The sequence below is a fragment of the Lepidochelys kempii genome, chromosome 9 (genome assembly GCF_965140265.1).
Source record: "Lepidochelys kempii isolate rLepKem1 chromosome 9, rLepKem1.hap2, whole genome shotgun sequence".
NCBI classification, from domain to species: Eukaryota; Metazoa; Chordata; order Testudines; family Cheloniidae; genus Lepidochelys; species Lepidochelys kempii.
Window position 1 is genome coordinate 19,735,432 of NC_133264.1, and position 25,129 is coordinate 19,760,560.

The 25,129-nt window shown below is 37.5% G+C and overlaps 1 long non-coding RNA gene across 4 annotated transcripts in view; it reads right to left on the reverse strand.

Annotated features, from left to right (window-relative positions):
• The window catches only part of LOC140916868 (uncharacterized), a 312,726-nt gene that overhangs the window by 16,097 nt on the left and 271,500 nt on the right, over positions 1-25,129 (reverse strand). For all 4 annotated transcript variants that reach the window (XR_012160675.1, XR_012160673.1, XR_012160674.1 and 1 more), the window contains 2 exons: positions 5,095-5,197; positions 46-99 (listed from right to left, as the gene is read on the reverse strand). This is a non-coding gene — a long non-coding RNA (uncharacterized lncRNA). The remainder of the gene's footprint in view (positions 1-45; positions 100-5,094; positions 5,198-25,129) is intronic.

Genomic DNA, 25,129 nt, shown 5'->3' on the forward strand with positions numbered 1-25,129 from the left:
TTATTTCTTATGAAACAAAATACTTTCATTTCCATTCATAGTTACCTTTTAACCTTCCTGGATGCACACACATTTTCCCCTGGTTACACTCTCCCATCTCTAAATGAAAACAGAAAATAAAAGGGAAAAAAAAACAATAGTGCATGGTGAAATTACCTTTATCCTCACATGTGATGTTAAGAGAATACAGGAATAGTCTTTACTACCAGTTGGGTGAAAATGCTAGATTTACCAAAGATGGCTTATGAAAAGCTGTAAATTACTTTCCTTTAGGACAGCTTGGTTTTCTGCACCCCCCGATGTTCTCAGCGTTTGTCTCTGCCACACGTTTTAGGGGTTTTCCACCTTTAAGCTATGGCCATGTAGAATTTATGCCAAAAGGTGCTGCTGAATCAGCACAGACCTTTGCTATCCTAAGCATCTCCTTTCCCTGCCAGCACTGTTTTAGGTAATGCTGGCTTATTAAGGGTCCCTTCATCAAGAGAGAATTGTGATGACATTGGCCACTGGGGGTGGTGTGTCTGGATGTATTTTACCATTCACCCTGGGATGAATACAGTCCACTGCCTCACTCTGGGTTTTATGCAGTTATGCTCCAAACAGCTGGAAGTGCATTTTAAAAAAAAAATCTTCTGAGAATTTAAATACATTAGACTAATTAAAACTGTTGTACTTGTTTTGTGAGGCTCACTCTTATCTACATGATAATGATTTTGGCCTCAGCTGTTTGAGAAGTGTCTGTGGGTGGATACGGAGAGTGATAGATTCATAAAATGCGTCTTAAATGACTACAAAAGACTTGGCACTGCTTTGAATCATCCATCTACAGTGCCGCATTATTCAGAAAGTAATGCAACCCTGTAAATAATTTAAATGTACTTTTAAAATTTCTGAATGCTCCAGCATCTCCTCCCTCCCTGCCATATACTCAGAAAATTGATTTGACTATGACTAGACCTATGTTCTTAAATCGTGTAATGTTAATGTAGAAAAAGACTTCTGACAATAATGAAACTGGAAGCATTTCCAGCAGACTAGGCTTTGTGGAAATGAGATGGCAGTCTTCAAAGTTCCCAAGCCAAAGAGAGTCAGCTCGACAAGGAAAAAAGTATCAGAACAGGGGCTGAGGGTCCACACATTTTTAAAAAAAAAAACAGTAGCAAAGTTAGTGAAAATGGTCAAATAGATTAGAATACATTTTTCACTTAAGAAAACATCAAGCTGTCGTTTGATAGGAAAGTTGTCCTTTGATAGCAAAGTTAAGCTGAGATCATCATGAACAAACAGATACAAGATATTTTGAACTCTATAACAGTGCTACCGCATCTTAAGAACATGACATCTCTGGCAGTTGCTCTGATTGATGGCTGGTTTTGAGAGGGAATCATGAAGCAGAATGTTGACAGCATCAGATAAAAAGAAAAATCTTGGTTTTGGCTTCCTGACCCAATTTTTCCTTCCTTTTACAATTCTTCACTATATCTGCTTATGACAATATCATGCTCATAAGACTAGCAAACTTGAGGCCACTTGTTGCTTTCTTTAAGGTAGTTTCAGTACTCATACTACGACAATATCAGGTTAGTTCAGTGCTCACACAAATGACACAGCCTTAAGGGACATCCAAGGTTGCACTACAGTAATAATAAACAATAATTCCTAGCTCTTTTGCATTGCTGCTTCCTTAGTTTGGCATGGAAAATATGTCTAAGCACTGGGGTCTGAGAGTCAAACTTGCCTATTTAATGCATTCTCAAGAGCAGTCTGGACTGTTTCTCCACAGGGCAACATGCTTCTGAAAGATGAGCCGGACGATGCTGTCATATATAATGCAACTGAAGAGAATGTAATTACTTAACATTGCTTAAAAGGCTGCACATCAGAAAGCACAGGAAATATATGCAGAATATGAATATGCACAAACTGCATTACGGAGCAATCTAAAAGATATGCTCATGTTACTGGAAAATTTTGTTACAGAGAAAGATGGAAGCTAGCATAATAAAACTAAGACACCCATCCTCAGCAATCATATCCTGACAATTCAGGAACTGGCATTCCTGTTCATCCAGCAAGAACAGATCAAAGGCCTACTCTTCCTCTTGTTGAAACCAATAACAAATAACAAAACTTCCAATGTAGCAGTAGCAGGATTGGGTCACTGATGGAAATAACCATTTTTTATCCAGTCTTATTTATCCCCCTTAGGTCTGTGTTCCAGTGTGATCTCTAAAAGAACATAAGAGCTGCCATACTTGGTCAGAATATCTTGCCCAATATCGTGTCTCCTACAGTGGCCCATACCAGAGCTTCAGGGGTAACATACAGAATAGGGCAATTATGGAGTGATCCACCCCTGACTTCCACTGCTGGCTTCTAGTAGTCAAAGTTTTAGGGTCACCCCAAGCACGGGGTTGCATCCCTGACCATCTTGGATAATAGCCATTGATAGATCTATCCTCCATTAACTTATCCAGTTCTTTTTTGAACCAGATATACTTTGGCCATCACAACATCCCATGGCAATGAGTTCCACAGGTAATTGTGCATTGTGTGAAAAAATACTTCCTCTTGTTGCATATTAGCTTCATGGGATGTCCCCTGAGTTTTGTACTGTATGAAAGAGTAAACAAGATGATTCTTGTTTCCACATCATTCATAATTTTATAGAACTCTATCATATCCCACCTTAGTCATCTCCTTTCTAAGCTAAATAGCCCTAATCTTTTTAGTCTCTCCTCACGTATATCCATATATCCAACTCACAGTTCTACTAGTTTTCATATCTTGGATTCTGTATTCATTGATATATGGTGGTGGGGCACTGAGATTTTCAAACCTTTGCAGAATTAATGGAAGATAGATCCCTAAATCTCCCAGACTGCCTCAACTTTAGGTTTTAGCCAATTATTGACAAACAAAACTCTCTCATTCTGTTGCTATGGAAAGCACTTCAGATAAGGATAAAATTTTTCAGCTCCTATATACTTACACTTGATTTATCAGTCAAACTAAAAAGAGTATGTCAGAATTTGAGTGGTCATAGTATTTCAGTTGGCTCAAACATTAAAAGTTTTGCTTTATGTTCATTATTCTTTTTTCTGCCAAATGCTACTGACTCTATTCCTTATTTATTGCCAGTAGTTTCTGAATTTAGTGACCTCTTGGTCTACCTCATTAATTAGAGAAAAGCAACATTTTGCCATTGTCTAGGAATTGAATTGGAGGGGTCTTTTCCAAAATGAACATTTGAAATGACTCAGTATTTAACAGCAAGGAATACATATAAAAGATCTTCTCAGGCTACTTACATCTCACTATCACACTCAGATACTTCGTTTTCTAGTCACCCAAAACAATTATGGAATTCTCTAAACTACCCAAGCATAGTCACATCCTTGCTGATCAAAAAGCAATGCATTCATGTTGCTTGTTTTCAAGAATCTAGTCTCACTGTGCTTGTGATTGTTAGTAGACTAAAATAGGTCGGGGAAGTCATTGCCAGTGCCCTTTCTGGAACTTCTAAGAGCAAAGCAACAATTGCAATGATAATATAGTCATTCTTGTTTAAATTTCTAATCATAGCTGCCCCTTCTGGTCATTATTATATTTTAATTAGAGGGACTATATGGTAAAGAAATATATTTTAATAAATATTTATACTCACAACTCCCTCTCTACGAAATTTATTGTTAAGTTTTAAGTGGGGCTATTCTAGATGTCTGGAGTAAGAAACCACTCAAGATGAATCCAAGTGGCAGAATATGGCCCTTAATATCTAGATGATAGGAGTGACTACATCATCACTTGATGATTACCTGTTCTGTTCATTCCCTGTAGGGCACCTGGCATTGGCCACTGTTGGAAGACAGGATACTGGGCTAGATGGACCTTTGGTCTGACCCAGTATGGCCATTCTTATGTTCTTACAATAGCAGGAGATTAAGACATTCTTACTTCTTCAATTTGAGCAGTCCCTGCCAATCACAAATCAGCAAAAGTTATTTTGTAGATGGCTATCACCACCTCCTGCTGAGGACATTACCTTTTGCTCTGGCACAAAGGAAGGATGTTGGGACAAGACTATGGTTCTGTTTCCCTCAGTTCCCCCGCCATCCTCATACTAGTTTATTATAGCTAAGGACACTGAGTTCAATGATCAAAGTGAACCATTCTATACATGTTCTCAAGAGTGACCATCTATTGTATGTGTGTGTGTGTGTGTGTGTGTGTGTGTGTGGAAGAGGAACAAACTTCCCACCTGTAAATGTAAACAAACTTGTTTGTCTTAGTGAGTGGCTGAACAAGAATTAGGACTGAGTGGACTTGTAGGCTCTAAAGTTGTATATTGTTGTTGTTTTTCTGAGTGCAGTTACATTAAAAAAAAACACCTACATTTGTAAATTACACTTTCAGGATAAAGAGATTGCACTTGTATAAGATGAATTGAAAAATACTATTACCTTTATCATTTTTACAGTGCAAATATTTGTAATAAAAATAATAATATAAAGTGACCACTGTACACTTTGTATTCTGTGTTGTAATAGCAACCAATATATTTGAAAATGTAGAAATATTTAATAAATTTCAGTTGATATTCTATTGTTTAACAGTGCAATTAATCACAATTAATTTTTTTGAGTTAATGGCATGAGTTAACCGTGATTAATCGACAGCCCTAGTTGTAATGCGAGTAATGTTCCTTCCATTGCCCCAGGAAGGAGTACAGGGAAGTAGCAGCAGCACAAGAATGAGTATTCTCTTGTATTCTCTCTCATAGTGGTGATTCTCCTGGGGCAGTCAGTGAATCAAAGAGCATGGATGTGAGGGGAATATGTTGGGGTGGAGATCCCCCCCACCATCACCTGCTGGATAGCAAGTGAGTGAGTAAGGATAGAAAAACTAGAAATTTGAGAAAGGACCTCTTATAGATGACAGATGTTGACAGATCTGAGGAGTAGGTCCTGGTGAGAATACAATAAGAGAATAACTGTGATTTCTAAGAGAAATTTCCATTGAAAACTTTAAACTCTAGTGATGAGTTGATATTTAGGACAAATGGTTCTAGTCCCTCCTCTGGCATTGACTCACCATGTGTCCTTGGGCAAGTCACTTTCCCTCTCAGTGCCTCCCTTTTCCAATGTGTGGTTTGGGGACAATCATGCTTGCTGCCATTGGCCAAACACTTTGAAATCTACAAATGGAAAGCACTGTATTAGTACAAGCCTTTTCAAAAGTATCTTCCATAACAAAAAGGAGGCTATAAACTTTTTTACCACTTTAAAAAAATCAGCACAGACATTTACAGGATTAACCACTGTCATTTTAAAAAGTTTTAAAACTCCATTAGCAGAGTTTATAAGGTTCACATATTGTAGCAAATCTCTCTAAAATGTACCTTTCAACTTTCATAAGTCTTCTCAAAGACAGTATTTCCCATGGAGGTCATCAGAATAACACACATTTTGAATTCTTGACTTAGCTATTTTAGATAGAGATCTAAATAAAAAATTTTAAGAAAGGACTATTCTTAGCGTGAAAGCCTCTCAGTTTTAAACTCGTTTGAATCTCCTTTTTTTCTTAACTTCAAACTTTAAGAAAATGAAATTGTCCCCTGTCTAGAGAGTAATTACAGGTACAAAGCAGTTTTTGTGCACCCCTTGCTCTCCAGGACCTTGAGGTATAAGAGTCACAAACACTTTTGTGTACTAGAAACACAGTTACAGCCTTAACTATGAATCCACTAGCATGGATTTATGATATAGTGGTATGGAAGAAAAACATCAGTTTGATTAAAATTACCCACTTTTATTGAATTCTCTTATAATGAACTTTCTCCAGCAGAACAAAAATCACATTATGGCAATCTAAACTCTTCCTATAGTGAGGAATCACTAGCAACATAATGGATTAATGTCTTCAAACTTAATGTTCATCATCTGTTCTGCTCTAAGTTATGAATGCAAAAATAACATTCCCCAAATTATACCAGTAAAAGTAGGATGTGAACAGTTTGAATACATGTATTCCTCTTGCTGCAATGCAGCATTGCTGTCCTCATGCTTCACATATAGTAAAATATATAATTCTAATATAATTAATTTTTTTCTTATGGATTCACTATAAGATTCCCCTTTTCTGTACACAATATAGATAGGATCACAGATTCATAGATGAAAAGTTTCAGAGGAACAGCCGTGTTAGTCTGTATTCGCAAAAAGAAAAGGAGTACTTGTGGCACCTTAGAGACTAACCAATTTATTTGAGATGAAAAGGTATCTTAGAAGGCACTACAGAGATACAGTGTTACGTAAATATATTGGCAAAATTTAGAAGCAACTTTTCTAACATGTGGAAAACAGAGATCATTTTTATAAAGGAAAAAAAATATATGCAGAGAAATTCTATTTCTTTTCCTGACTACAAGAAACTGTATAGATCCATTTCAGCCCTTGCTATTTGACTTTTTCCTGACTCTGTTTCTTGACTTTTGTGAATTACAGTACTTTGAGGATTTTAGAAATATAGTAGCTTGAGGTTTCTACAACCTGGAGAGCAATAAGTGACGTGACATTTAAAATATGATTTATTATATTCCTGAATTACACATACATTCATCTTAAAACTGACACAAACCTACAGGTTTTAATAGAATTTGTGTCAGCTGGTATAACAGTTTAGTCAAGAACATTAGTCTATATTCTAATACCTCTGCGTTTTGGTGAATTTCATTTGACACTGTCTAGTACTACAAACTTTGTAGAGGTTTATCTGAATGGGAATATATTTAGTAGCTAGGGCCACAAAAGCAGCCTTCTCTAAAAAATCCTCAGTTGTACAAAGCCCTCTGGTATCTGAAAAAAAGGGGAGTCTACCTTAGGTGAAATAAGAATCCAGATTTTTTTTTTTTTTAAAAAGTAGCAACATGAGGTGTTTAGTCATCAGGGCCACATTTCCCTCCCCCCCGCTTCTGATCTTGGATATAAGATTGTGACCCTCACAGAGCACACAATGCTACAGTCATCGGTCACTCCACATATGGATTGTGGTTAGCTGTGCACGTAACTACACCTGAAGACCATTCTCAAATATCAATGAATGTAGAAGGTGGTTGCTCAATTGCATCTCACAGGGATTGTGCTACCACTATGTTCTATGCTGGTTTCCAGTTTGTTTCTTGTTACAATACCAGGTTTGGCTTTCTACAGATCCATTCCTAAGTGATTTTGAATGTGACCCTGTAATGTAACCATGTAATGTGGTGTCAGCAGCAACAACGGCCAGGTTCATTATCTAGGGGTTCATCCTAACATTACAAAACAGAACTGACTCAAGTCCCCATCCAATAATTTGGAAAACTAAACACCATCCCTGGGTGCCTCAACAAGGCAAAACTTCCCCACTCACAAGCAGAGAGTCTGTACATAACAAAATAAATGTTTTAATAAAAGGGAGAGGGAACTCAGCTTTAGTTTGGGAAAAAAAAACATTGCAACAATGATTCAAAAGCACAAACCATAACGAACCATAACCACAGTATGTTAGGCAGTGGTCTTTGCCTCAGTTTCTCACCTTGTGGTGTGAAAGTCCGACCCACGAATGCCCTTTTAAAAAGGCACTTGCCTCTCCCTCTGCTGTACATTCACAGCTATCAGAGGCTGGCAAAGTCCCAAAATTCAGGAGTGAGTTCATGTGGGTTTGCATCCCAGCCCTTGGTGGGGGAGGGAGGCTGAGCAATTCCTCTGCTGTTGCCACTGCCCACTGTCTCTGCTACTTCTTGCCTCTCACTGTCACCTTTGCAGTGTTCGCGCTAACAATCTATGCTGCTATTTGACTACATCTCTCTGAGTAATACCATGCAAGATGAATTGAGAAGAGACACTCAAGCTAATAGTTCCCAGGTTTAACTAGAAGGAGACTGAGGCAAAGGATTTTCAATGAATGGCCCTTTACTCTGAAAGTCTCTTTCCCAGTTGGTCTGACACAGTTCACTGATCTTCAGGACACACTCTCTCTATATCTTTGAGGAGGAATGGTTTAAAATAGTACAATTGTGCCTAAAATTTTGTGCTCATAAGAGTTACTTGTGGGTGCAAAGCTAAGAATTTGAGCTTTTATTTGTCTGATTTGTGCTCACATTCAGATGCTTAGAGATACAACTGCTCAGATCTATGGCTATAGCTGAATTGTATGTACAATTTATACCAGCAATTCAACTGCAAGTGCAGATTTTGCAGTGCAAGTTGACCCTACAGTGAATGAGGTCTCCGACTGAAGAGTCACCTAGTATGTCATTTTATACTTCCACGTAATTGGGCAACCATCTGCAGTTGAGTCCACACGGAGAGAGAGGGAAAATATGCCTGGAGCTTTATTTTGATTGGAACTTGAATTTTTCCCTCCCAAGAAAATGAATGCATTGGAAAAATCTGAATCGTCAAATGAAACCTTTACATAACAGACGAGGAAAACAGATGCTTCACAGGCAAGAGGTACAAAGATGTCCTCACACACTTTATTTTGAAATGTAAAAGTATGTTAACTACAAAGTTGCATAACCTCCCATTTCTGAACACTATCACTGGGAAATTAAATCTTATTTTAAAATCTGTACTTTCTCTTTCTAATAAATCTCATTTAGTTAAAATTATGACAGAATTAGAACTCTGTTGCCGAGAGTTAACTTGGGAAGCAAAGGTTATTTGCTGAAGCAGCAAAAAAGTAAACAGAATGTAACAATGCTATGCTGAAGCAGTATATTATATAATCCCATATTGGTATGGTGGGAATAGCTGTGTGCACCCTCTGATTTATGAAGTGCTATATGTAGAAACAATAACGAATAAAACTAAGAATTATTATGAATGATAGTTTCTATTTTATTAGCTTTTCATAATTATAACTTTATTAAATTAATTGGATCCTTGTTGCTTACACTTAAAACAGATCAATATATGTCTAATTTTATAAGTTTTAGTAACTTAAATAAACATTAAAATAGAATGATAAGGACAGAAAAAATAAAAAGCAAGATGTTATAAGATTTCAAACCTTCCTCCTCCCCCAATTTTTGTTTTTAAAATGGAATGATCATATACTATAGTAAAGTTTTATACAATTAGTGAAAATATTTGCTTTAACAATAAAATTTGACTCTTACCTAATCCCATTCTGAAAAGATAACTATAATGTTAATAATTAGGTTCAAATGTCATTGTAGAACTGGATCATATTAGAGTCATTCAAACTTCTGAGACGTCCAATGAAGTGAACTATAAAGTCAACTGCCTACCTAGATAAATATATGTTTAAAATATCAACTGACTCAAAATTTGTCTTTCTAGTAATTTTTTTCGATGGTCAATGTTACATTGATCTATTCAAACACAGGCACATCCAAATACTAATACCAAAGTATCATCCCTAAATTAATTGCATTCACAATCCATTAAAAAAGTTTTAATATTTGTAGTAACAGCTGATAACCACAGGTGTTAAATAACCTTACTTTGTAATTACAACTCACATACTTTGCATAATCAACTGTTTTTCAAGAGTATCATCATTTATCAACCTTAAACTGAGGTTACATTGTGAAAAGTGTGCCTAAAAAATGGCCCCTTCATGCTCAGCAGAACTGTTCCCTTTGTATATTTAGTCATATTTGTAGATTTCAGGAACAAAAATAAGTTTGTTTTGTTTTAAAACTACCCTTCATTCCTGTCATCTATCAGGGCCAATGCCATTAACAGAATGAGCTGGATTCTATTCCTTCTCATGCATCGTTAAAACAATTTCAGAGTGAATCAATTATACCTAAGCAACACACTGACGGCTGCAGAAGTGTAAATTAGGGCAGAATTTGGCCTACAGAATCTTTATTAATGATGATTATAATCAGAAGGAAAGAACTCAGCTTGACTTTCTGATCCCAGCTTGAGTTATCAGGGTTGATATTTAGAAAATAGTGTTTAATTCTAAAATGATTTTTATATGCAATTTTGAGAGACTATGAGCATGGAATGGCATGGTGCTTTCTCACAGTGTCACTTTTCAGAGCTCTACTACACTGTTATTTTGATAATCTGATATATGCAATCTGCAAGAAACACAGATTGTGCATCTTTACAAAAATGTGAAGCTTCGCATCTTCACAACTTTTCTTCCATCTTCCTAAATTTGATTGCAATCATGCTCTGACATATGAAAAAAATAATTCAATGGGACTGCCCACATTTGTGAAGTTACTCACGTGTGTGTTTGCAGGATCAGTGCCTTAGAACATTAGCTCAGAGATAAAGATAAAGTTTTCCTCTGTTTTGAAAAGCACCATGCAAAATATAACTAATAATATTATTAATAATACTTCTCTATATTAAACTGAGCAACTGTCAAGCCTAAATTACTAGCATTTTCTTACAATCAGGAACACAGTATCAAGGACATCATTCATTTCTTCAGAGAAAACTAAATATCCCACACATAGAGGATAGAAAATTATTTTATTTTAGTTACTTATCACTGAGACTGTGTTTCTGAGATACCTGTGTCTCTACCTAGTCACACTTCATGACTGGAGCAATCATCTCAAGAAGTAGGTAGAAATGTCAAGTTTTATGACAGCACACTTCCCTGACTGGAAGAGAAGGAGAATATAGGATCCTGCTCCAATGAGGTCCTAATATTAACGATCAAGGTATGCCCTAAAATTCCCTCTCACTTAAAAGTGATGTAGTCATGGCTTGGTAATCACTGACAGAATGGCTACTTTGTTGCTGTCATTACTGGAGGGGAACAAGAGAAAAATCAGAGGGACAGTGTTTGTCTGACAGAGGATCGGAGGATTCAGGTCCGATATTTATAGGTCCCAGGCTTCTACTGCTTTTCCTGTATTACCATAGACTGGAGGGGACTATGGAGGGGGAATATACCAGCTCTGTAGTTTTAACAGATGGCAGAAGTCTTGTGAAATAATGGGATAAACCAATACAAACACTAATTATGGTTCAATCTACACACACACACACACACACACACACGATCTACCTTTTAAACCAAAGAATTTTGTTTGAAAGATCAGCTTACCTCTTTGCTAAGGAGCATATTTCCAGGATTCAACCTCACTTAGATGAAGTCATTTGTAATATTCATCCCAGATGGTCCTTTGTTTAATTTTGTGTCATTTCAAACCAAGTAAATTATGTGATTATGAACTCCGTGTACCCCCCTCCCAACATCCCATGAGCCTAGTTCTGTCCACAGTTATGTGGGTACACACATTTTGACCATATCGGGTGTTGAACTGCTGTCAATTGAAGTCAGAACAGGGTCCCAGACATATTATTTGCACCACCTATGTGGTCATGAGAACCAAAGAATACACTCCTTTATTTGTGTAACTATGGAATAAACTTAAATTTACAGCTTTAACAACATATTTTATATTGTCACAATTATTATGGTATCTGAACACTGCACAACCATTAATGTATTTGTCCTTACAAAATACCCCAGGAGGTAGGCATGTTATTATCCCCATTTTCAGAAGAGAAACTGAGGCACAGAGACACTAAGTGACTTGCCCACGGTCATGCAGAAATGTTGTGACAAAGTAACGAATTGAACCTCAATCCTCTTTAACCACTGGGACATCCTATCTCATCTGTATGCTTCCTACCAAGCCATCTCTGCCCCAGCATTATTTTTGACTTTGAAAATTTATACATTTTGAAACGAACATTGTAAAAAGAAAGAACAACCCTACCAAGTTCTTTCCCCCAGAAATTACAACAGCACAACATTGGGATATACATTTTTTTCCCTTGAAAGTATTTGAAGATGTTTGTCATCTTTCAACAAGCTCTATTAAGTTAATATATATTTTACTTTCCAACTATTTGTTGAGAATCTGATTATTAAAAATTGGGTTGAACAGACAGAAGGATCATAAAACAGTACTTAACAGTTTTTAACACTCTCTACATGTTTCAAAAATTATTTTTTTTAGCTATGTCATAGAAAAGCTTTTAGGTATGGGGGGTGGTGAGATGTCTATGCAATAGGACACAATGCAGTCATCCCCAAACCTCACAGTGCTGCTCACAACCATATAGTTATATGTCCTTTACATGTTAAAAGTCATTGGTGCCTTTTGAATGCACCTTATCATGAGCTTATGTTTATCAGATTTCATCTTGTATCAAATGTACACAAGCGGTACACAAGACACTTGAAAACTCTAACTCCAATTTCCCTGCTTTTAGAATATACTGTGTTTTATTTTATTTGTTCCTTTCTTCGGGCATCAAATGGCCTGATATCTCCCATTGAAAGACTACAGCAATGTCAGATTTCAAGAGGTAAATCAAAACACAAAATGTGACTAATCAGCAATATGGGTTGTTTGAAAACATCACAAGTAACCGGTTGGCTAAGCTTCAAAACAATTAACCTATTTCAATATTTTAATTAACTCATCTCGGGGTACATCTGTTTTGATAAAGTTATGTATCAAATGTGGCTATAAAATAGCAACATTTGCAGTTGCCTGAACAATAGACTGTTATTCAAAACTGCCAGAGATATTTTATTGTTTTTCATTATAGTTATAAGGAAATATTTTTTAAAAAGAAGGTGGGTGATGAAGGAAAATTATCTGTATCTGACATTCTCTTAACACAGGAATACTTTTCTAAATACACATTTGCTCATGATTTAGTAGTGAATATCTTAAGGAAAAGGGAATGGTCTGGGGTTGGAGCTACAGTAATGAACATGGGGCAAAGTTTATTAAAAATATATATTTAAAAGTATGATCATTGTCTCAGGCCAAAGCCTAGCCCCAATCTGCAGTCTAAAAGAATCAGGCATCGTGTACTGTGGATATCTATGGTGGGGGAGGGAGGAAGAAGTCATGCTGGGAGGAGGATGCCTTTCTGCGGACCATGGAGTGACACTGCCCCACCATGGGCTACTATTACAGCCATAAGACTATCCCTGGAGCTCCTGCGCACCCCGCCTTGGAGAGGTAATGTCTTATGGATCTTTGTGGGCTTAGAACTGCCAGCCTCACTACTGTGCCTTGCTTGTCATGCCTCTAAATCTCTCTTGCCTGACAGTGCACCATAGAGCTAGAGTGTTTTGCAGATTGTCCCTACGGGAACCTCCCCCCTGCCAATCCTGCTTATTCTCATCAACTGGAATTCAAACTGATTCAGTTACTTATGGAGACCTCAGCAACTATGGATGTGTCAGTGGGACAGAAAATAAGGCAGCTCTATATACAAGAAAGGAACAGCATGAGGCCCCCAGTTGAGTAAAGAACAGATGCCTAATTTTAAGCATATAAATAATACCATTGCTGAGCTGTGGCCTGAGTGATACACAGCACATAAAGAAATAGGTCCCTTCTCTTCCTGAAAATCAGCATTGTGAGAGGAAAAGAGTAAGAGCTTTTTTTATTAATGTGATGTTTTTAGATAGATGTATAGGAACCACATATTAAAGGACTGGTAGTTCAAATCTTTACTGATATGGGCAGACCCATTGACTTCAATGGGACTTCTTGGAGGAATAAGGACTACATGATCTGGCTCATTGGTACTAACCATGGCTCCAGTCCTGTAAAGAGTTACACACGTTAAAAATTCATGCACTGTGATGGGTCCCACTGAAGTTACTGAGACTCCTCATGGTGCATGAAGTTTTTGTGGTATCGAGACTGATGTGTGTCCATTATCAAACTGGCTGTCTTCTTCATCAGACTTCCCAAGTTTTGCATCAAGAATGTCTTATCTACAAAATAATTCCAAGAGTTCCTTATGTTGTTTATATGAAATGTATTGAAAATAAAATATTACTTTCTTCAACATTGTCAACCTTAAGTTAAAAAAAAATTGCCCTCAAACTACTGCCTGCAGTGAAAACAATTCACACCTCATCACCACTAAAAAAATCAAACATCTGCATTCATGTTAATCCAGCACCTTCCTTCAGCTATCAACAAATAGTTCTTCTCTTTTTCTTGGACCAAGTAATGGGCAAATAGTAATGCAACAGCTGGCCAAAATGTAATTTAAAGAAAATATTCTAAGGTTTACAAGGGATTAGAAAACTACTGTGGTAGGCAGTGGAGAAGGGAATGATAATGTCATGCACATAGCAAGTTATTTGATTTTCAGTGGGAATGAACTTGGCCGTAATATCAGCAGAAGGAGATGGAAGTGGTAAGGTGCTGGCAGGAGTACAGCAACCCCTGTGGGGTGTCTGTCTACAACGATATAGCTATAACCACAGAGACTGAAGCAGGGACTGAATGGCTATTAGTTGCACTGAAGAAACTAATCAATGGGAATTATAAAGTTTAAAATCTTCAACATGAAGCTGTCAGGTTGCTTAAAGGCAAAATAGGAGGAATAAAAACTGTGATGCAGGCAAATATTTTCCAGACTTTATGCAACAGACTAGTTAAATGCATGGGGGAAATTGTAGTATGTCCGTTTTCAGAAAATGAAAGTAGTAAAAAACTTGAACAAACCATAACAGTGAGAACAGGAAAAGTTAAAGTTGGGTATGAAAAAACTCCAGAGTATTGTGTTTAACACAAAAAAAGTGCCTTATAGTATAACCATCTACGTACAACACAGAAACTCTGCACTATAATAGTGCTCCTATGATAGAGTCCATGGGGCAAAGACATTCCCTTACTAGCACCATATGAAAACGCTAGAAGACTTCATGGGCCACATCTTTGGGCACTAATAAGTTAAAGTGGCATGAGAGATGGCCTGATTTTTCAGCCAGGGTTTAACTAGGCCTACCTTTTGCACCTCAGTTTTGCAAGTACAAATAATTATGAACTGTAGTTATCTGACCATGAATTGCAAGTTCAGTCAGGAACTGTGATGTCTAAATGGCCTAAATTGCACATACAACAATTTGTGCATAAATATTGCAGATGCTTGAAAAGAGATGCCAAGTTTAGAAAATATGGGCCAAATTTTTCAATAATACTGTATTAGAGTGTGCTGGTTTCATGAGTACACAGGCAATGTTGATGGAGGCGATTAAGATGCACAGGCATGTTCTACAAATGAATTACACGAGCAAATACCAAATCAACTGATCTATGATGAGCTAGCAGATGAAAATGTGACAAGTAAAAAGGTAACATTTTAAAATTGAGAAGAGCTTAGGAAAATGAATTAGCAACTAATACTATGGTTTAATTTTAGTTTTCAATTTATAACAGTGACCTGGTTCTAGGACCTTTTCTCAATGTACTACTCTGCCTTGGGCCATCATCTCCAACCTTTTGATAATTCAAGTCTAGGTCTTTTTTCATTTGATGGTGTCTTGAGTCTGTGGCCTAGATCCACAAAGGACTTAAGTGTTGAGACACAGAGTGTCACAATGCTTAACTTTTAAACACGTAGAAAAATTACAAGAACACCACTGTGATCCACAAAACCTGAGTTAGATGGCTAGGCTCCCTATACAATGAATAGGGAGTGAGATGCCTAAGAATATGATCCGCAAACCCAGCACACTCGGCAGCACTCTGCCTAAGATAGCCAAAGGGAGATGCCAATAAGCGGGCTGCGTCCTAAACCCTGCCTTCTCTTGGAAATAGGTACCTAAATCTAGGCTGCAGGGAAGCACATTGCTCTGCTTGCAAACCATAAACTGGGGAAGATGGACATTCCTTTGTCTAACTTGAGCTTGGGGCCCAATGCAGCAGGTGTATTGTGCTCACAGGCCATTTAATCCCCCACTACAGCTGGGAGTGGGGCAGCATTGAGGAGGGAGATATTCCTCCAATTCCTTTTTAACCTCTAGTCCAGTGGTTATGGCTCACTCTCTGGAAATAGGAAAACACTAATTCAAGTCCCTCCTCTGCCTGGTGACAAGGACTTGAAAGGGGATCTACCACCTCTCCAGTGCATACCACTGGGCTATGGATATTCTGATGTGGGGCTCTCTTAAATCTCTCCATTGAAGTTGTTCCACTTTAATTAAATAAGTGAATAATTTAACACCAATGGGGCCAGAGAAAGAGCAAGAATCACTCTATTGCCCAGTGGATCGTGCTGGGGATTAGGTGGAAGATAGGCATCAGGATGCCTAGAGGGAGGCAGCAGTGCACAGACTAAGAGGCAGAAACATAGGCACCTAGGGACATTATACTGCAAAAACGTAGGTGTCAAGTGAGTTTAGGTGCCTGCAGGGTTAGGTGGAAGCTAAGCAGGGATGTGGTGGTTTGAAGTCACACCTGAAAACAGGACTTAGGCACTTAAGCCTGAGGGCTAGGCACCCAAGTGCATTTGTACAACTGGACTTTAGACACTTCAGAAATATTACTCTGATATTTTTGTGACTCCAATGAGCTCTTATGGGCTCACCCTTTAAGACTGCAAAGGACCTTCCACTAGTACAGAATGCTTGCTTAGGGATGTGAACCATGAATAGTATGTTTTGCCTGTTCTCTGTGAATACACTGACTTCTAATTCCTTTGGGATGCAACTCAAGGTATTGATGTTATATAATTATATTGTTTGCATCTTTCTTACCTGCTGGGTGTTTCTGCTTCTAGGTCTTCACTTCCAAACTAGAGACAAAATGTTCAAGCAGTAACAACCACTGGAATTTGCTTTGTTTGTCCAGTAGAATTCAAGTATTTTTTGTTGACTTCCAAGGCTTTGAGCAAGGTTCATCTTTTTACTCAAGCTTTTGCTTGTGAAATGGAGGAAGTTGGATTTTTTTTCCCCTGAGGGGGGAAATGAAAGATGGACTTTTGTTCCTTCATACTGGCACTTAATTTATAAATCTCAAAATGAATTAATCCCTAGGAAATTATCTGTGTCTTAGTTATTTTTTAAATACACATGAATTATTAGGCATCATAGAGGTCATGGTGTCAGGTGTACTATATAGATCATTTTATAATACACTAATTCCAGTTGCATTATAACTCTGGCCCAAGAACAACATTAACAGAGGTATGGTTAAGAGTTTAAAAAGTACTGACTGGAATTTAAGGCAATCAATGCTTGGGATCAGGGGATAATAAGAACTAAGGAGATCAAATATTTGTAATATTTGTGGCAGGGAGTTTAATGTAGCAAAAAGCACAGAGTCCCAGGGAGAAAGGAAAGCAGAGGTTTATGAAAAAGGCTTATTTCCCCAGCTGAAGTTGCCATGATCTTCTGTGCTTCAGAGCATAGTGAGAGAAAGGATATGAGCAGTGAGAATTTTTATAAAATCAAAGTTCAAGAGATTTATGGTACTTATAGGTTTCAGTCACTTTATCTCTAGTAAGTGCAAGCAAATAAATAAAGCACAGGCCATTGTGCAAAATGGAAGCCCTTCTGGCAAACAGGAATGGCCAGAGCAGCCCATTTGTCTTGATTATTGGGTGCAAATTTCCACTCCCTTCCAAGATATTCTTTTGTGAATACCAAGGCCTGCTAATGCTAAGGTTACAGTTATGTTTTGTTATTTGCATTGCAGTGGTGCTTAACGGCCAGGGCTCCATTCTGGGAAACTTTAGAAACAACAATGGTCCCTGCTCTAAAGAACTTACAATCTAAGTACTGTATAAGACTATAAACAACAGGTTGACACCATAAATAGACAAGGAAGCACATGGAAACAGAGACAATATTCAGGTCTTTGACAGTTTAAACACATGAAGTTTTACCTGGAACTGGAGGTCAAGGACTTAATGTTAAAGAAGTCTCCTGGATTCACTTAAAATCGAGTTTAACTCTGAAAAGTTAGTATAAAATGGCGTCCTGGGATCTCACAATTGCCTTGCCATGATTCCTGTATCAAATGTGTTTAGAATGTTTTTGTGGCTACCTGACCTGCAAACTGAATCTGGAAGGTGAAAGTGAAGCTGGGTTTTTCACTTGTCCAATAAGGAGGCCTATTTATTGAGTCAAGCCCAAAGTATTTCATCCTTGAAGGAAGGCTATCCTTTCAGGCTCTTGGCATAAAGACTGTGTAGATGGAATGTGCTCTCCCTCACTGAAGCAGCAAAGGCATATGCTTGTCAACACTGGGTCTTTTTGCACAGGTGCACTTCCACCATTAATATTGAAACCAGGGAGGCCAAGAAGTGAAAATCACCTTTTATGCTAGCGCAGAGCATCTCACTAGGGTTTGCCTAATTCTACCTCCCTTGTACCTAGGAGGCCTCTTGCATGCTTGGTTTCAGTACAGTTATCCAAATAGAAAATCTGCCTAGAAAGGCCAGATATCCCATTTAAATTTTCTATTAGTTTACAAAACAATACATTTGGGATTCTTTTCCTCTTTCATAAATATTACACAAAGATAGCTATGGAAAAGCCACAACTGTCCCTATAATTTAAATGGCATCTTCTGTCCTGAAATTGGATGTGCTGAAATAAACCTTCAAGTTCCCCTCTTTCCATTGCCCTCCTCTACAAAATCACTGCCAGCACTGTAGATTCTGTAGTCCAATCTCTGAAAACCTTCCAGTCTCATATGTAAGGAAAAAGCAGTTTGTTTATTAAAATCCAGTTCCCATGTTGGAAAATGAAGTGTGCGCATTCCGCTACAAACAGGGATTAACAAACGTCAGCTAGACCGTAACTCATATTCATATTACTGGCATAGGTAAAGTCAGTCCAGTTTTCACCTTGGAACTGTTTATGTGTGTTAGTGTGTAACAGTGTATATACAGGCTGAAAAATCTAGCACTTTAGTACCCACGTTTATACTAGTATGTTTTATTTTCCTGTGATTTACTAGAAAGCCTAGATACCTCATTATGGTGGTTTCCATTCTCAAAGACCACTTTGACTCAGGTTTTAAGTAAATCCCTCAGTTTAAAAGCATTGTGAGCTCACACACAGTGTGCCTACTCCCTAGGCATATTTTCCCATGGTTTCATTGCTCTAAGTATTATGAGCAATATCTTCATGTTCTTCTGTTACAGCTCTCAAAAATATAACAAAAAAGATTTTGAAAGTTTCTTTGAACTTCATAAGTCAATGATTTTTTATATTAGAGCAATAAAGACCTCTGGGAAAGAACTTATTATGAGTACTGTGTCAGCAATTTTAGCTTATTACAGATGGCTTACTCCCCTTTCCACATAACTATTTAATTAATATAAACTAAAGAGTGTATAATTTCCTGGCTGATAGCAGCCCTGAGCTTTTACTTGGAGTTTTTTAAACTGAGATTACAGCCCAATTTAGAAAAGGACTTCAACAAGGAAAATAATTCTTAAATGCTGCTGAGCAATGTTTGCAGTTCATCATTTTATTAGGAACTCAGCACCAGACCACATCTTCCAGAAACCATTTCTGGGAATTTAAACTGCTTTTAGTGTTATGTTAGACCCCAAAACACAATTGTAAGATATTGGTCAGTACGACACTGGGAATGAAATAATATTTTTCTTTATTAAAAAAATTAAAAAAAAGTTGTAAATTACAGTTATACCCAAACAGTTATTCTGTAGCGATGATATGCCACTATGGAAAGAATATGGCTCCCCATTTGTTTCTTATTAATGGTGAGTATCCCCAGAATATCTACATACCCATAAGTATAGTTCAAATTATTTGCATTGGATTTCTGGGAGTGGCATGTGGCAAAATCCCTCGTTTAATACCGGATATCAATTCTAAATCCAGAGAAAAATCTCCAGATTCAACCTCTCTCTACCTGAAACATATTTAGAGACTATATAAAAAGAAGGGTTTTTTTTCTCTTTGTCTTATAATATGTTTCAGGTGCAAAGCTATTCTCAACACTGCTTGTTAGAATAGTGAGAGGATGGCAATTACCACTATTATTTGTACTGTAGTAGTACCTAGAGGTGCCAATTAAGGATCAAGGCCCCAGTGTGCAAGGTACTATATAAACAAGTATTAATGAAAAGACAGTCCCTTACCCAGAGAACTCATATTTCTAGGATTATGACAAGCCACAACAAGTAGATGACACAGACAAAAGCAAGGATGAAATAACAGTGAAATAAATGTTAAACATAAAAATCTTCACTCTCATCTTGATATCATAATACAGCCCTGCCACTCACCGACCTGGCAAAAGATTGTGCATCCTGTGACCCCATGCAACCTTCTCTGGACATAACCCATTTACTGGGACTTGCAAGTTGCTTGGAAACTTCAGAATCAGGCAAATTGGTTGAAAGTACAGCAAAGAACAGAATTATCAGACACACAGATGAACACGATTTGTTGGGGAAGAGTCAGGATAGTTTTTGTAAAGGGAAATCCTACCTCACCAATAGACTAGAAATCTTTGAGGGGATAAACAAGCGTGATCCAGTGGATATAATGTGTAGATTTTCAGAAAGTCTTTGACAAGGTCCCCCACCAAAGGCTCTTAAGCAAATTAAACTGTCATGGGGTAAAGGGAAGGTCTTCTCATGGATCAGTAACTGGTTAAAAGATAGGAAACAAAGGGTAGAAATAAATGGTCAGTTTTCAGAATGGAAAGGATAAATAGTGGTGGCCCCCATGAGTCTGTATTGGGACTAGCCCTATTCAACATATTCATAAATGATCTGGAAAAAGGGGTAAACAGTGAGGTGGCAAAATTTGCAGATGATACAAAACTACTCAAGATAGTTGAGTCCAAAGCAGACTGTGAAGAGTTACACTGGGATCTCACAAAACTGGCTGCCTGGGCAACTAAATGCAGATTAAATTCAGTGTTGATAAATGCAAAGTAGTGCACATTGGAAAACATAATCCCAATTACACATATAAAATGATGGGGTCTAAATTAGCTGTTGCCACTCAAAAAACATCTTGGAGTCATTGTGAATAGTTCTCTGAAAACATCCATTCAATGTGTAGCAGCAATCCAAAAAGCTAACAGAACATTGGGAACCATTAGGAAAGGGATAGAATCATAGAATATCAGGACTGGAAGATCATCTAGTCAGGGACTAGGTCATCTAGTCTAACCCCCTGCTCAAAGTAGGACCAATCCCCAATTTTTACCCCAGATCCCTAAATGGCCCCCTCAAGGATTGAACTCACAACCCTGGGTTTAGCAGGCCAATGCTCAAACCACTGAGCTATCCCTCCCCCCAAAGATAGTAAGACAGAAAATATCATATTGTCTCAGTATAAATCCATGGTACATCCACATCTTGAATACTGTGTGCAGATGTGGTTGCCCCATCTCAAAAGAGATATATTGGAATTTTAATAAGATTGGGACTTTTCAGCTTGGAGAAGAGATGACTAATGGGGAAATGATAGAAATCTATAAAATCATGACTGGTGTGGAGAAAGTAAATAAGGAAGTTTTATTTACTCCTTCTCATAACACATGAGCTAGGGGTCACCAAATGAAATTAATAGGCAGCAGGTTTAAAACAATCAAAGGAAGTATTTCTTCACACAGCACAGTTTACTTGTGGAACTTTTGCTAGAGGATGTCAGGAAGGCCATGAGTATAACAGTGTTCAAAAAAGAACTAGAGAAATTCATGGAAGATAGGTCCATCAATGGCTATTAGCCAGGGCAGGGATGGTGTCACTAGTTTCTGTTTGCCAGAATCTGGGAATGGATGACAGGGGTTGGATTACTTGATGATTACCTGTTCTGCTCATTTACCCTGGGACACCTGGCATTGGCCACTGTCAGAAGACAAGATACTGGGCTAGATGGACTTTTGGTCTGACTCCGTATGGCCGTTCTTAAGTTACTTGCTCTTTTAAATGGATTGAGAACTGAGATACTGAGAGATTAAAACCCAGATTTTTAAACATATTTAGGTGCTGCTCTGCTCAGTTTTGCAGCACCTAACTAATTTAGAATATAATCTTGCAATCCCAACCAGATTTACGAAGTAAAACATTGGTGAACTCAGGTAGAGGATAGGTATTGACTTAATCAGTTTTGACATGCAAATTTGACCTGGGAACTGTCATTTTCTCCTCAATGCTAATTATATAACATGAGAGAGTGAAAATGTGTGTTATCATTTTCCCTTTTCAGAAGCTTTCTAAAGCAAATATGCAAAATAAGTGTTACACGAGAAAGCTGTCACAACACAGCAAATACTTTTTATTTAAAAAAGTAGCCTACTGCCTCTAAATCACATAGCAACTTACTCCGGGGGCATTCTGTGTCACTGCGCATGTGCAGAATTCACACCCCCACAGATTCCTTTGCTTCCTTGCAGAAAAATGACTTCTGACTGGGAAGGGAAGGGAAGCTGCAAGAGTACTTATATGCCCATCTTTCTGGAAATGGTCAGTAGCCAATATAAATTGTGAGTTTGATTCCCTCACTTGCTCTTCAGTTGCCTGTGTTGTAACACTGAGCATATAAATTCATATATTTGTTAACTAATAAGTAGAAATTAAGCGTCAAACCTAGCTACATTACTATTACACAAGAGGGTCTGGGGATTTTCTCCAATGCTCCCCACTCTTATTTTCCACCCATTGCATTGTAATTTAAATAGATTACGAAAATAATTGAAACCAGAGTGATTGTATTGCGTTATTCTGACAAAATATGCAGAATTTTGCAGAATTTAAAAATATTGTGTGCAGAATTTTAAATTTTTGGCAGGAGTAAGAGTAATATTACTAGGAGTAAGAGTAATATTGTTGCATCTGGAAGTACTGCCAGCTAACAAATGTTGATTACCCTAGTGGCTACAACTGTTTTTTGCTGAAGTCTGTTAAAAATCACAAAGACACACACACACACAAATAAAAATGTGATAATACATTACAATCAAAAGTATTTGGAGATCACCTAAACATAATTCAAATAAAAAATAAAGAAAAACTTTTCAAGGCCCAACAGATGTTTATGAAGTTTGTATCATCTATTTTAATAATTGCTAAGTGAAATTACATGTCTGCTTTCTTGTTAAATGAAAACTACTGCTTAACATAAGACTGTTACCATTAAATTTTAACTTTGAAAGGTGCAATTTAGCCAGTCAGATATATTCTTGCTTTGCACCCATAAGAAAAAAATAACCTCTCCTTACAGGCTAGATATAATAACCCTTAGTACAATAAAATTTGACTCCTTACTAAATTACAGTATCTTCTAGGATTGCAAGAAGAAATTTTCAATACTGCTCAAACTAGAGAAAAATCACTTTTCTTCATGTTTTGACCCACACAAAGAAATTCTGTTCTCATTTTATTGACTGACTTCTACTTCAGTTTCAATAGAACTAGAGACCAAAATTCTCTAGTTATCTCAAAGGATAGTTACAGCATAAGGCAGTATTAATGTACACTTCCCCACATAGTCTTGGCAGTATGCTTCAACGCAGATCTCAAGGGATGATTTCCAGGTAATATACTGTCCATGCCTTTGTCTGTAGCCTCAAATTCTTGGTCTTTTGCTTCTACTTTAAAGAGCAAATTAAAGTCAACAGGAAGTAGCAAATTTAAAATTCATGAAAGGACTACATATATAACCCCCACACCCTATAATCAGTAACCTATGGAACTCACTTCCTTTATATATCACTGAGGCCAAGATTTTAGTAGAATTTAAGGAATACTAGACTTCTATAGAGATAGAGAATATCCTGAGTTATACTTGATAGGATAAAAATAGTAAGTGATGTCTCAAAACATAAGATAGCCACTAACTGGCCAGGTTAGGAATAAGCTTTGCACAAAGGCAAGTTATCCCCAACAGACTATTACTGGGCTTCTACTTTCCTCTGAATTTTGTTATGAAAATCTATTTCTATGCCTAAGTCACAAATATTTTGAGTTTTGCTATTATTCATTGCAAAAGCACCAGGTTCACTGCAAAAGTGACATTTTCCCTTACATTCAGATTTGCAAATATTAATTAAATTGATTTTTAAAATGTAAATACTTGCAAACTGTTACTTTCACACAGTCTTCAGAGTTTGTGATGCAAACAACTTTGCAAAGCAGCTCTGATTCACTCTGCATATAGGAGAGAATGTAAAATAGAACTAATTCTGAGGCAGAGTTTTCCTTTTCATGGAAATAAATGAGTAATGTACACCTTTTAAAAAAACTATTCAACAATAAATACTAACATTGCTAGTATAATGTCATTTAAAAGTTCTGCAGTGTATTTGCAGATCCAAGGTTCCATTTTGTTTCAGAAAAAAACAGAGTTGCGCTGCCTCATGGAGAACTTGGGGACGTACAATTCCTCAGGGAGGTACAGTTGTTTCTTGACTGGCCAGGTACGTAGGCAGACATTGCTCTTTAGGATACTGAAATCTGCTTCAGGCCAGCCAGCTGCTTTTAATGCCAGTTCAGGGAGGACAGCAACCAGAAGGACTCCAGTTGGTACAGACTTCTTTGTGGGTTATCCAAGGGGAAAGGAGGCTCCTTGTACACCCTCTCTTTACTGCCATGAACCCATGCAAAGACCTGTCAAATGCCCTAAAGGATATAATTACATCATTTAAAAGAAATGTATGCTATTAACATAACTTGCTTGACTGATTCACTCTTATCACACATTTATAGCAACATTACATTATTGAATACACTGTGAGAAGAACACTTGACTTGTTCCCCAATATAAAACATGATCTTAATCATTTCAGCAATATATGTGCTGCCTGTAAAGTCATGGACATTCTTCCCCAAATCTCCTACAATCATAGGTCCTGGAACTAGGGATAGTGGGGATGCTCTCAGCACCCGTACTATAAAAATTGTTCCAGCACCCCTGCCTACAATTGTGTGTGTGTATATACACACAAGTTCTATAAGAAGCTGAGGTTTAGAGAACATTACTGTTGTATGTTTCAGCGCTCAAAGGTCAGGAAAGGGCAAAGCTGAGGATGACCTTAATCTTCCAAAGCATTCCCCGGATACACTGACTTGTTTTGTCACCTTCACTCATTCAGAATGCCTCCTCTTCTGGGTTCAGTTGACTTGGTCAACTTGGTAGAGGACACCAAGACCTCAGGTTCTGAATCTCAGAACAAAAAGTGTCTGCACCTCTGTTCCTCCTCTGATTCTCTCCTCCATCAAATGATCTACCCAGCTGTCACTTCAAAGATGTCATGAGCCCCTTACGCCTGAACACTTTCTCCTAACACCATCAGCATCTTTAGAACTCCACAGGTGCT